This window comes from Geospiza fortis, unplaced genomic scaffold (genome assembly GCF_000277835.1).
Source record: "Geospiza fortis unplaced genomic scaffold, GeoFor_1.0 scaffold112, whole genome shotgun sequence".
Classification (NCBI taxonomy): domain Eukaryota; kingdom Metazoa; phylum Chordata; class Aves; order Passeriformes; family Thraupidae; genus Geospiza; species Geospiza fortis.
The window spans coordinates 8,651,368-8,664,824 of NW_005054298.1; the positions used below are offsets into that span (position 1 = coordinate 8,651,368).

Below are 13,457 nucleotides of genomic sequence, written 5' to 3' on the forward strand. Positions count from 1 at the left end.
ACCCTACTGTAACAAAAGCAAGGGCTAGAAGGAATTTGGGAAATTCTTAACTTCTGAAACTCTAACTTAAACACAGGGCCGGTAGAGGGCATCTGATATTTATCTTATTTGTTTATGTAAGACCAGGCCAGGAACTGGGATTTTTCAACAGGAACTGTGTAGGAAAACAGGTTTTGGAGTATATTAATTTTGAAGTGCTGAAGCAAAACTGAGAAGTAGTTGTTAGATTTGACTTTTTGAAGAAAAGTTGGCATGTTTCATACAAAGCAGATTTCAATAAAGTGCTTAAAACAAAGAACAGGTTTTACCAAACCTTCAAGATTTTTTAAAAAATTTGCTTACTTTTAGATGATTTTAAGGCACCAGTCAGAAATGCTTTGTGTCTATGACATTGGCCAGTCCCCATGAGCACTTCTGTTCTTACTCTTTATGTCTTAGTTTTTCTTCCCCTCATTGTTTCACCTTGTTGCAAATGCAGTAGGAAAATGGCAGTGTGTTTCTACTTTCTCTATGTGACACCTATGTACAATGCTGTTCTACTTCCAACTGGTTCTTCCAGGCTATGCTGCAATAATAATTCAGTGAAATCAAAGTTGAAGCATGTGCTAAGATTTGGTTTTATAGTTCTCATGTTTCCTAATTAAAAGCTCAAGTGGGGTATTTCCAGTTTTTATTGCACTCTGCAGAATTTTTATTATTTAAGTCAAATGGAAACAATTGTAAAATACAATGACCTACAAGCTAGAGTGCCATCACTGCTTTGCATTTATTTTATATCTGGTTTTAAAGTGTTAATTTTCCAGGGATACATATCCCCTTTTTCAAGCCACTTTGAAGACTGGAAGGGTGAAGTCTGAGGGGTTTTTTTTAGTAGCTTGGAAAAAAATACACAAATTCAATACTAATTAAACTGTCAAGTTTAATTTCCTTGAAGGAACGAAACTTTGATTGAAGTCCTGGCTTGGACTTACTTGATGAAAAATCTAAATATCTCTTCTGGCAGTTCAGTATATGAGCGTAGCCAAAACCTTTAGTTTTCCATCCTTAAAATGGGGTGACAGCATTAGTATTTGGTTGTGCTCTTACTGTAGTAACAGGGGCAAAGAGAGGGGGAACACAGCAGCCCCTTTTGAAAGGTGCTGTGCCTGAACAGCTGCAAGAGCCTGCACAGCTGTTAACATCTGGCTCCATCTTCAGCTGGGTAATACAATGTTGCTTCTTCTGCCACTTTAATATTTCAGAGGTTCAGAAGGACAGTTGACCTGTTCAGAAAAACAGGTTCAGAAGGACAATCTTAACAAAAACAATTTATTAAGATTTAGTAATAGAAGCTACTCAACATACTTAGGTTTTTCTATCCTGGAAAACCTATCTAGGCTACAGATGTTATGATATGTTGTTGCAGTATAAATATTAAACCAGACTCAGGCTAAAGAAAAATAAAAAGTTTTTTAAATGGCTAGACAGGAGCTTTTCTTCAAAGAGTTTCTTTGCAGTGGAATTGATCTTATCAGAAAGAACAAATATTTTTAGAATCCAAGACAGGATATAATCTGATATTGTGATGATCCTGTATTCTCATTAAGTGAACAAGGAAGAGAGGGCCCCAGAATTAAATTTGTTGGTTTTCTTTCCAGCAGCATTATTAGATAAGTTGTGTGAAATGGCAATTCAAGATCAAAGAGAGCACAGAAATTGAGAAATAGCCCATAAATGTAGGAAATTTGAGGTAGAAAGAAACTGGGGCTTCCTTTAACGGGATTTTATTTCTATTATTTTCCTTTTCCTTCAACTACCACTCTGATTTTCTTACTAAAATTTCAGGAAGTTTATTTATATCTGACTGCAGATCTCAGTTTTCTAGTGGCATCTCAGCATAGAAATTTAAATCATCTTTCAAGAGTATGAGCATGACTGTCTTGGAGCACAGAGTGGAAACAGTAAGGCAAATCCAAGGTTACTTTCACTAGATACTCCCCAAAGATCTGCTGGATGGACATCTCAGATGTTCATCAATAAATTGCTGAGGTGATTTTCAGGCAAACCACTCCAGATAATTGTGAAATTGCATTGTATGTTCACAACCTTTTAGGACTGGATTGATAAGCTGTTCTTCAATGGCACACCATATGTGAGGTGAGCAGCTCAAGGCAGTAATCTTGTGCCCTGTGTTAGGGCATTTTAGCTCATCTGTCAGAACCTTGAAGACGCTCCTGGGAAAGAAGACCAAGCCAAAATGTTACCAGGCTTTGTTTTAAGCTACTTCTTTCTCGATTGTATTGAACACTGGATGTTCACTTGTGCATTTGATTGCAGCAAGCACTTAACCTGCCTTATTTGCGCATGTATAATATTGATGGTCATTAATTTTATGAGCCTAAAAAAATACTTGTGCTATAACTCTGTTTAAGAGGAACAGCCAATGTTCTACAGACTACAAACCCATTGTCTAGTGGTCAGGAAAGAACTTTCTTCCTTGGACAAAGCGTTGTACGGTTGGCAACAGAGCAGTATGGGTGGTTTTTCTGCTTCGTGTGGGCCATCATACATGGTCCATTGCCAGAACCAAGATATCAAACTACTAAATCTAGTCTGGTATTCTAATCCCAGGGAGCTAGATTTCATGGAGCTCATGGTTTGAGTAGGTGTTGGGGTACTAAATTCAGTTTGGTGCCCATTGAGTAGTTAGTGTTCTGCCCTTCCCCTACCATCACCCTCCAGGTAAGGGAGCAGGATGGTAAATTTTAAGGCAAGCCAGGTCAATGTCAAATTCTACCCCTTTTAATGTGCTTTCTGGTTGTTCTTCTACCATCCTGCTGTTGAATCTGTTTGAATCAGCTAAGTCCAATGACTTACAGTTGCTTTTGCTGCTGGTGGTTGCTGGTGGGTTAGAAAAAGAGGCCTGAAGAAATGAATTGGGATCAGGCAGTAAGAAACAAGAGGCCGTGGGAAGATCAGCAGTGATTCTGCCATCTATTCTGGGATAGGGAGGAGACCCATTTCTGCATGTGTTAAGAGGTATAGAGTAGGGAAGCTCTACAAGAATGAAGACCATGTTAAGCACTCCCACAGCATTTATAAATTCTTTAAATTGCCCACTAATGTTAAAACTAATTTTAACCTATTTTTTTTACTGTGGAAGGTTTTACATGCATAGCACATGCTAGGCATGGCAAAACCTTTGATATCTTCCCTTAGATTTGCTCTCAGGGCAGCAGTGTGTGTGCCATTTCCAACCCTCAGTCAGCAGGCTCTCCAGAAAAATGCCTTAATTACACCACATGCCTGGATTTCATATGGCAGGATCTGAGAGGAGCCCATGTAATGACAGGGGATGATGACATGGCACCTCCTTGCTGTTGGCCTGAGATGTTTGCTGTTACAAAATGTACTGGGCAGCTCAATGCATGAAGCTGCCAGTGGCTTTGGATCTGTGCTTTCTGGAGGGATGCCTGTTCTGAGCCTTATAAGGGAAGAAATTTAGGATAGACCCATGTTTTCATGGGAGACAGTTGTCTGATGGCAGTGAGTGAGAGGACTTATACTGGTACTGTGATACTGTGCTACTCCCAGAAACCTGATATGAAACACTGAGGCATGTTCTGAAGGGGAGAGAATTGAAGTTTTCAGCTTGACTGTGTGTTTTCTTTGATCTTCCTTTCCACGTACCATTGGAGCCTTCTTGGGAAAAATGCGATGCATTGAGAAGTTACTTAGACATTTTGTGTTAGGCAGACACTGAGGTATAGACAGCTGAAATAAAAGAAAAAAAACCCCAAAACCACAAAAATAAACACAAAGGGTGGTTGTGAGCAGCTTATGGCATGCTGTTTTCTGTTTGGATCTTCTACTGCTGTGTCTTCTTCCTTGGTATGATCGACCTCCTGTCATATTCTCCCACCACATGCATGTTCTCATGAGCAATGCATGCATTGTTTTATTTGGGTTTATTTTACTCTATAACTCTGTATTGGCAGGGAAACAGTAGTAGCTTTACACGAGGCCAGAGTGAAAGTGGCTGCTCTGCTGGGAAGTGGTGAAGGTGGGATTCAGTCAAAAGGACTTCCCCACACATTGTCACCTACACCCAGAATTTTTCAAACACACTTCCTTTCATCAACTGACACAAGCACCCATGCCTTGATGCCCATTTTCCTTGCCTTGCAAATGATACATCCTTTAGAAAAATTGTAAGTGTTCAAGTTGCTGCTCAAGAAATTTCTAGGTTTTAGTCAGGAGTGGAGGCCCATGAGCTCCACTTCTGTCTCTCCACATCTGTCTCCCTTCACCTGTGGCCATCATAGCTATATTCAGGATTTCCCTGGTAGGAGTATTTAAGCATTCCTTGTGTAGTCTGTGTGCAGAGCATGTGATGATGCTCAATAGTGCTGGACTTAAAACACTGTCCCCTGCAGCTGATCTGTGCATGGGCTGAGGCCACAGCCAATATTTCTGGATATTTGGCAGCAAAGTTTGGTCAGACCTTTTGCAGAGGTTTTTTTTTTTCAATCTGCCAGATGTTCAGAAATCCTAGACAATGCTGAATATCCTCAAATTCCACCCAGACAAAATTTCTACACAGGAAAGAGGCCATGACTGGGGAACACTGAACATACATATATATCCCTGTTCTGAGTTGTCTTTTCTCAGGGTCGTTTTTATTATTTTGTATAATTGAGCATGTGTTCAGTAACCCACCACCTCCAAACTGTGGAAGAAATGTGATGTTTGATCCTATCACATTTGTTTTTCTATTTGCTTTCTGTCTCCTTTCCCACTTTAATTGCTTATCTACCACCAGCTGGTGACAGGAGTTCTGCTCCATGCAGTGCCAGAAAGATTGGCTCCCTATTTTTGATTGTTGTGGTAGAAACTGCTGTAATTCAAGGAATATAAAAAAATTATAATAACTGTGATGGTAGCAATAATAGAAGTTTTTTAAAACAGTACAACTAATGGAATTAAAGAGAATCTTGTATTATTTTCTGTAGTATCTACCCAAACCAGTGTTGTTTTAGCTGAAGTCAGACTACATATTTGTGCTGCTTTTGATCACCACTTTCTTTATTTCTTTCTTTCTTTCTTTACTTTTTCTTTAATGTGTTTCTAAATATTTTGTATTTTTAGGTGGAAGCAATTAAAATCACATGACAAAGCTGACAGTAAAAGCCTGTGTGATTTCATTGCATCTACCTGCCCCCAGTTTGCTTTGATGGTTGACTCTGACAATTTTATTTTAGGTATCTTTTTTTTTGTGACCACCCACTACTGTAGTGTGTTGTTTGAAAGCATGGCTTTGTGTCAGCTAAAGAGGAAAAGAATGTCCATATAAGAATGGATGTCCCTAGGGTTGATTTTGAGAAAATTTACTTCAGTAGCAGGTTTTTCTATAGTCATTTAGCAGAAATAAAAAACCAACCAAACAAAAAAACCCAAAAAAAAACCACCCCCAAACAATAACCCACATTCTAAATGATGTGTTGACAAATTTGCTGAGGGGAAAAGGAGACATAAAATATTCATGTGGTAGTGTAAAAGAGGTTCAGTCTTTTAGAAAAATAAAGATGGATTAAATGCCATGACTAATCATAAAGTCCACTGTTTAGGGTTGATAATATACATGTATCTGAAAAAGAAGTGGCTCAAATCTAGCTATTTCCAAAGAGAAAAACAGCTGATCAGCATATCCTAAATAGCTGAACAAAGATATGCCCAGAGACTGAATCCATATAGGTCAGAGTAGAACCAGTCATTATAATTCTTCTTGGGTTTTCTGTCCCATGATGGTTAATCATGAATCTCTCAGATTTCAACAATGTCTCATTAAGTTCTTCAGTTCTGCTTTTAATTTGAAAAATATCATCATCTTTTCCAGACTAGTCTCCCCTGCTCCTCTGGGTCAGTGCAGAAGGCTTTGTTGTGGTTGATTCCACTGGCAGTAAAACTCATCATGTAGCATTGTGCTTTCTTATTTAAATAAACGTTCTTAGTAGTACATGAAACATGACTGCAACTTAGCATTATGATGTTTTAAACTTGATTTTTTAGGGAATTGTGCCTTTGACTCTTATCACACTCATATTAAGTTTGAAAGTTAAAAAAGATCTAGTAACTGTAACAGAACTGAGAGTAGCTGACTTTTCCTTGTGCTGCAACAGCCTATATTGATGTGAGAGGTATGAAAAGGGGGGAATAACATTTTGTTTGGTTTTTTTTCTTCCAAAAATACATCTCTAACTTGAAAGCTTTAAATTTTATTTTTCTAGCTCCGCCTAAAGGTAGGACAGAGTGTTTATCATCAGATGTGCATTTGGCTGACTAGTAATATATCTGCTTTCTGCCATCATAAACAAGGTTTGAACATCAAACTCCTTGCCTGCATCTGGCTGATGAAACCAGAAAGGTCAGGGAAGGGTTCAGTGCCATATGTAGAAATGAGAACCCCACATGAAATAGCAAAGTGTGCTTTTGGCTGTCTGTAAATGGGTCCTTGAGAATTTGCACCAAATTACTCCAGGTCACACTTTTTAATATGATTCTGCTTTGCCCCTGTGGGAAAAGAGAGTAGTCATTAATAGACAGCAAGCATTATGCATTCAGAATCTGTAGAAGGCAACATGTGGAGAAGGTTTATAATCAAAACACATCATTACTCATTGTGGTTTTGCTCAGTCCATGCTCACTCTAGCACCTCGACTCCAAAGCTAAAAATTTCTGCTTTTGACATGTTACTTGGCTCTGTTCACTCATGGATATAGTATGAAGTTTGGAAACCTACTGGGCAAAACCAGACAAAATAATATTTTTCCATGCAAAATTTGGACTCCCCAGTATCTAAATGCATGCTGAACAGAAAATTACATTGCTTTGAATTCAGCCCATTCATGAGGGGGAGAAACCTGTCTGTCTGACAGGGAGCAGGAAGGGCTGGCTGCTCCCCAGGGAAGTGTGAGCCAGGAGCCAAGGGGAGCCGTGCACGGGCTGTGCCATCACCAGCTGGCCACAGCCCTGCACTGCCACAGCCCCGCACCATCACCAGCTGGCCACAGCCCTGCACTGGCCATGGCCCTGCACTGCCACAGCCCTGCACTGGCCTCAGCCCTGCACCATCACTGGCTGGCCACAGCCCTGCACTGGCCACAATCCTTCAGGCTCTGCTCCAGCAGGCACTGCCATGTGCTCTAACAGGGCTCTGATGTGCCCAGACATGGCAAACTATGAACCAGGGTCAGGATCCCAAAGGAGAATACGGTCAGGAGCAAAAGTAGGCGAGGCAAGATTGTTCTTCTGTAGGTTTCCAGTTCAGTTTTTAACCTTCAGTCTGTAAGACATTATCTTGTCACTAGAGGTTACTGGATCTCCAGCAGGGGCCTGAAACAGCATCCATTTTTCTAGCTAAGCTTTCAGAGTTCATTGGTTAGTGTCTGGGGACAAACCTGCCTTGATCATGATTCTTAAGCCAAAAGTCATCCCAGTTCATAATTCAGCATCCCATGTGAATGCACATCTCTTGTGTTCTTTTCTTATGTTGGGGAAATAAGCTTCGGAATGGGGCCGATGTTGAAGTGTTGGGCTAGTGCTGAGGGAGCCACCGCTGTTTCTGTTGGGGTCAGAGGTTACATGTCAAAGCTCTGCACTGGCTGGAGCCAGAAAATCAAGGCATTCCACTGACTGGTTTTCCCTGGGATGACTAGTCCAGTAAAGGGCTTTGAATTACCTGCCTAAATTTGTTGACTTTATTGTTCTAGGGAACCAAACAGGCAGGCTGTAGGTTAGGAGCTAAATCATGTTTGACTCACAAGTTAGTAACCTGGCCTCTAGGCTAGCCATCCCACATTAAGAATATGTTGCAGTGATATTCTAGAGATCTTACACCTCTCTTTTTCAGAGGAGTTTTAGGAATAGACAGAGTGAAAACCTGGAAATTTTTCTTTTAAAAATTTAAAATTCTAGGCTTTCTGACGGTGAAGATAGTTTTATTCTCCATAAGTCAGTGCATTGTTGTACACCTGTACTCAAACAGAGCAAAGCAGTCTTTGTCTTCTGAAAATGCCGTGGCCAAAACTGGTATAAATTCAAAGTCAGCTTTGCAATTTTTTTCTTGCTTAGATGGAAACCTTTGTAATTCATTTGAAGAATGAGGCAAAATGGAAAAATAAGTTATTTTATCTTTTTCTCAGTTTCCCCTGCTTGTCTGCATATTTTAAAAAATACTTTGGTAAATGTTACTCTGTGGAATATACTATTTATTCTGAATGCAACAGCTGAGCTTACTAAAGCGCTAATTAAAAGTCTTACTGCATTCCAACTGCAACTTTTCATTTAAAGATGACAACAAGCTTCACATGGAGCCCAGAGAAAAGGGAGAGGCAAAGACTGACAAATTAAATAATTCTGCTCATGGTTATTTGCCTGTTGGCAATGGCATATTGAACTTACTTCATCCAGCTCTGTGCTCTCTCAACTCACATTGAATGAGAATGGTAATTTTCCTCCAGCTGCATGGTAGAGTCAAATCATAACTGTGTGGCTTGAGAGTTTGCCATTTCTTCAGTGTGTCCCATAATACACAAGCAAGCCTTTATTTATGGTGCATGTATTATTTAAATTGCTTTTGCAAAGCTTAGAATATTAATGCAATGCACACTGTTTTGTAAAAGATTTGTAAAAGCACCTGCACACACATGGCAGTATGAAATCTAACTTGTATCTCAAATCTAACTCATTTATATCACTCCCATACTGGGAAACAGTGAATAAAGATTTTTTTCTGTTCTGTGAACTCTCTGGAAAAAGAGTTCAATATACTTAAGGTTGATTTTTTTTTTTTTGTCTATATAAATTCTGGTGTTCCTTTATAAAAGAATAACTCAGCAGTTTGTCTCTGCAGGGAGGCAAATATAAATATTTCAAAACAAAGTTATTCTAAAAGCCAAAGCACTGGAAGAAAAATTATGATAGAATCTTGGAAGTACAGATTAAAGAACTATTGCAAATGGTATTGATTTCTGCTCATTTCATGGTACCACTTAAACAGCCTCATTCAACTGGAATCCTAGTGTTTGTCTGCAGTATTTAACACATACAAAGTCCAGAGTAGAGTTGGATCCTTCTCTGATGGTCTTTCTAGCCAAAACAACAGAGGAAATAATCATTGTTACCCCCTTGACATTTATGTGGGGCACCAAGGCATGGTGAGATTTATTGTCTTGTGCAAGATGACACAGAAACACAGAGATACATACCTGGATTCAGAGCAGAATGTCTGTCTTCCAGAGGTTCAATTCCCATCCACTATCCTAGATGTTTGGGAGATAAATAACTTCTGATTTTGGAAGAGAAAATGAAGATGTGCAATGGGTGCAAACATCACAGCTACCTAAGTGTCTCCTGTTGGATGCAGAGCATCACAATGCCAGAACTGGGTCTTCAGAGCCTTGACTCAAAGCTGGTTTGTTGGGATATGCTAATGAACAGGTTTGTCTTCCTGGGAGACTGTTGCATACCCACAGGTTTAATGGAAAACACGATGTTGGATTTGTTCAGATCTCTCAGTAGGAGTGGAGCAACTGCAGTTAAGTAGGGCTCTATTGAAAGCATATGCAGGGTAAGCTTTTCTTCCACAACCTAAACAGCTACTTTTGAATGTATGTGTGTTTCTCTTAGCAAGATCACAGCAATTTTAGTTTTGAGAGAAAGCATTAGAAAGGAGAGGTGAGCCCACAAACTTTCTCTTAAACTCAGCATGTCTATAAATATTTATCCTGAATTGTTGAACTAGAAATTTATGGTCACAGCAATTTATACTTGGTATTTCAGTTAGTAGTTTGAGGTTTTTTTTCTTTTAAACTGTTGTTGCTTAGCCCTTGGATTTTATTTTTATTCTAAACACAGACATTTCTGCATTGTACTATCTGAGTTACCTCTGCTAAGATGTTACTAAAAGGGTATGTGTGAAGTTAGGGAAGCTTATCAATTTCACAGATTATTACAGGGTAAAAGAATCACTGAGTTGCTAATAAGCAGTTGATGGTTTTCCACAGGATTTTGTACAGAATTCCTAATTATTTATGGCAGAGCAGTAAGGTGCACTTGGTGGAATAAATGGTGCAATGGGAAATGCCAGTTGTTTAGGCTGTCTGATGTGTTCACATCTTCATGATCCAACATTGCATTTTATATCTCTTCATAAGCACATCGCTTTTTAGTGAAGTTTGTAACAAATGACACTTCATGCCCAGTGCTTTCTCAGCCCTACCAAGAAGCACTAACAAAGCAGAACTCATAACTGAGGAGAATTTTTATAGCTTCTCCAGAGCACAGCCTTTTCCAGCAGTCTTTGTCACTATCAGCAGACAGTCGTTAACTGTGCAGGAGCCCAGCAACAAAATCCAGTTTCAGCATTTTCTGTGGCCATGGCCAGACTCCTAAATTGCAGGAAATAAAATCTTGTCTGCTTGGAAACTGATAAAGTATGAGCATGTTCATTTAGAGCACATAGTATTTGTTACCACCTTACACTTCAGAAGTGGATTGCTGCCCTTAATTGCAAATTTCATAGCTCCAAACATATATGCCTGTGGCTGTGTGTTTTGGGCACAGAAAGAAAGCAATTTTTTCTCAGTAATTTTCCATAATAGGTCATGCACACAGTATGCACTCGTGTAAATTTGTAGAGATTCCTTATCTGTTGATAGCATGATAAGAACAGCATCCCCAAACTAGGAAATTATGAAGCTTGTTTGGTCAGTGGCATAGCTCCTACAGGAACATAGGGGCATTAGTATTCAGTGGCATATGAGATAAATTCTTGCCCTATTAAGACAGAAACTTTACACCAGTAATTAAAAATGCAAACAAACAAACAAAAACTTTCAGTCTTCCAGAAATAATATGCAATGGAGAAATCTTTTTTTTTGCAAGTTTTATTGCAATAAATGATGAACATTCTCTTGTGAAAGAAAAGAAACAAGGTGAATTGTCATCTTTAAAAAGTGACTGCCAGTTCCAACCCCAGGTATTGCAGTTATGAAGGGATTGTTGTTATGAAAATAATTGATGGTGTTTGATTGTGCTGCTTTCCTGTGGTATCAGCAGTCTTACGACCTGATGATATTCCTTTCTCAGACTGTAGCTTAAAGCATCTGGATTCTGTGATCAGTTCTGTGAGATAAAACAGCTGAATGTTTACAGTTCTCCTTCTAAGTGGGGACACACACACATTTTGCTAATGACAGAGCAAAATGTTGGTGTTCATTTCATCCTGTACTTGCTCAAGGAGCTTCCTCCTTCTTCTTCTTTGTCTAAACAATCATTTTCCACCTTTCTGAATTATTACTGGATAAAGGATGAATGAAATATTGACAACTGAAAGTAAAAATCTTGAAGTCTTGAAAGTTCAGCCTTTTTGATGAGAAGAGGGGAGAAAATTTCCCAACAATTTATTTTTATTGTGTTAAACTGTTTTATGTTTCAGTCTTTCTTCTAGTGCTGCTGCATAACATTTATGAACAAAATTAGTGGCTAACACCATAAATCAGGCTGTCCTGATGAACTGGAAATTAATGAACCACTTCTTTTCTGACAGCTTTTCAAAACTCTGGTCTGATTCCTCAAAATCTTGTTTCCTGTAGCAAAGATTGCTGCTGCTCTGAAATGAACACCAGTCCTATCAGGAAACTTCTGACATGTTCCTCTGTTACTGACATAAAGCAGCTGCTTCATCTAGTAATGTTTGATAGACATCTTGACTCAGAATCACCAAAGAGGGAAACTAGGAGAAGGATGGGGAAAGAGAGATAATTTTAGCGACTTACTGGGCTATGTGGAAAAATTAGCAAAAGCCTTATTTCCATTCCACAGCCACAGTTCTTTCCCTTTGAATTCCCTTATATTTGTACTCCATAATCCTAAATGACCCTTTACCATGAACAGAGGTCAGCTATTTCTTAGCAATTTTTTAGGATTTTAAGCTATTCAGCGCGTCATAATATCTAACACTTCTTAAAAGTTGAACCATAGGAAAAAGCTTTGTCTTTGCATTTGCCTTTTCTTCTCTAAGGAGAGACTTAGAACCAGGGAAAACTTTCATTAAAATTGATGAGAGTTTCACTCAAGAGAGGGCTGCAAAGTTTATCTTTGTGTTGTGTTGAGAGCTCTTGTACTTGCTGCCCTTGCCTTTGGAATCTTTCTGACCCATTCTGTATGGCAGTGCTGAAGTTATTAAGAGCTGACAGAGTCATTTCTTATCATGTTGCTCACATTTTCCTGTGGTGGTGGCTTTACTTCTCATATTTGTAACTCTGTGTTGTGTGGTTTTTATTTCATTGCCAAGGCTCTGGACTTATTCTGTCTGGATCTCTTCACTGTTCACTCAGTGCTGTGCACTTCGGTTTCTGAATACAAACACAGTCATTGTTCATCTAAGAAGAGCAGTGGCCCCTCTGTGCTGCATCTTCAGACTTTGCATTGATTCCTCCACTAACAAATTTGTTGGCAAGGAAGAAATATGGTCAGATTATTTCATCTAATGGTACTAACTACTGAAATCTAAGTTCCTTTAAGTGTGAGTTTGGCAAATTCTGTGTCTCCATGTCTCAGATCTTCAGCTATGAAGTCAAAGTTACACTTTCCCAAGTGACAGCTACCACTGCCTATTTTGGACTGGAATTATCTTCAGTTTCTACAGAACTCAGTTTCCTGTGCACTCCTACTTTGAAAAAATGCCAGAATGTTACCACTTTAGGGAGACCTTCTCATCTTTGTGTGCCAGGACAGCATCTGGATGGCATTGGAGGAAATAGCCTAAGTTTTCTCCCAGACTTTATCCAAGATTTATGGCATCTGCTTTTGACTTTGCAGCCAGAGGAAGGCTTTTTAAAAATGAGAAAAATCAGACAATGACTAAATACAAATATTAAACAGATCTAAAGATGGACAGATATTCAGATATAATCCCACATTAAATTCAGAAAACTTGTACTTACAGAAAAAAAGGTCCAGATGAACTTTATGGGTGGTTTGCATAAAACTCTCATCACACACCTAATTGGTCAGCTGGCTACAATGTGGGAAGAGTAAAAAGGCAGATGTTGCTGCTGGCAGAATGATTTATGAAAGCTGCATCAGAAAAGCTCTGCCAGGCTGAGACAGCAACAGCTGTGTGAAAATGCCCCCATTAGTGTAGCAGAGGTTTACAGCCCCTGATTCAGTTGCTGATTAACATCCCAGCTCCACAGACGTGTTCCACTATACAGTGTGTTCCCTTATGTCCTCTGTTCAGGAGAGGGTAGAATCCATCATGGCAGAGTTCTGTATTTCAGCCGACTGATGTTTCAGGTTATTTTCTGGTTGTATGAAGACTTCTGTAACAATATTACTTTAAAGCAGTACAGTTAAACTTATTCCTTAAATTAAATAAAATCTGATTTAGGAGAAGCACCTGTACATGTGATTAA

General features: G+C 39.1%; 1 protein-coding gene across 3 annotated transcripts in view; it reads left to right on the forward strand.

The window, feature by feature from the left end:
• Positions 1 to 13,457, forward strand: part of MYLK (myosin light chain kinase) — a 194,324-nt gene that overhangs the window by 56,546 nt on the left and 124,321 nt on the right. The gene's annotated exons all lie outside the window — the stretch shown is intronic.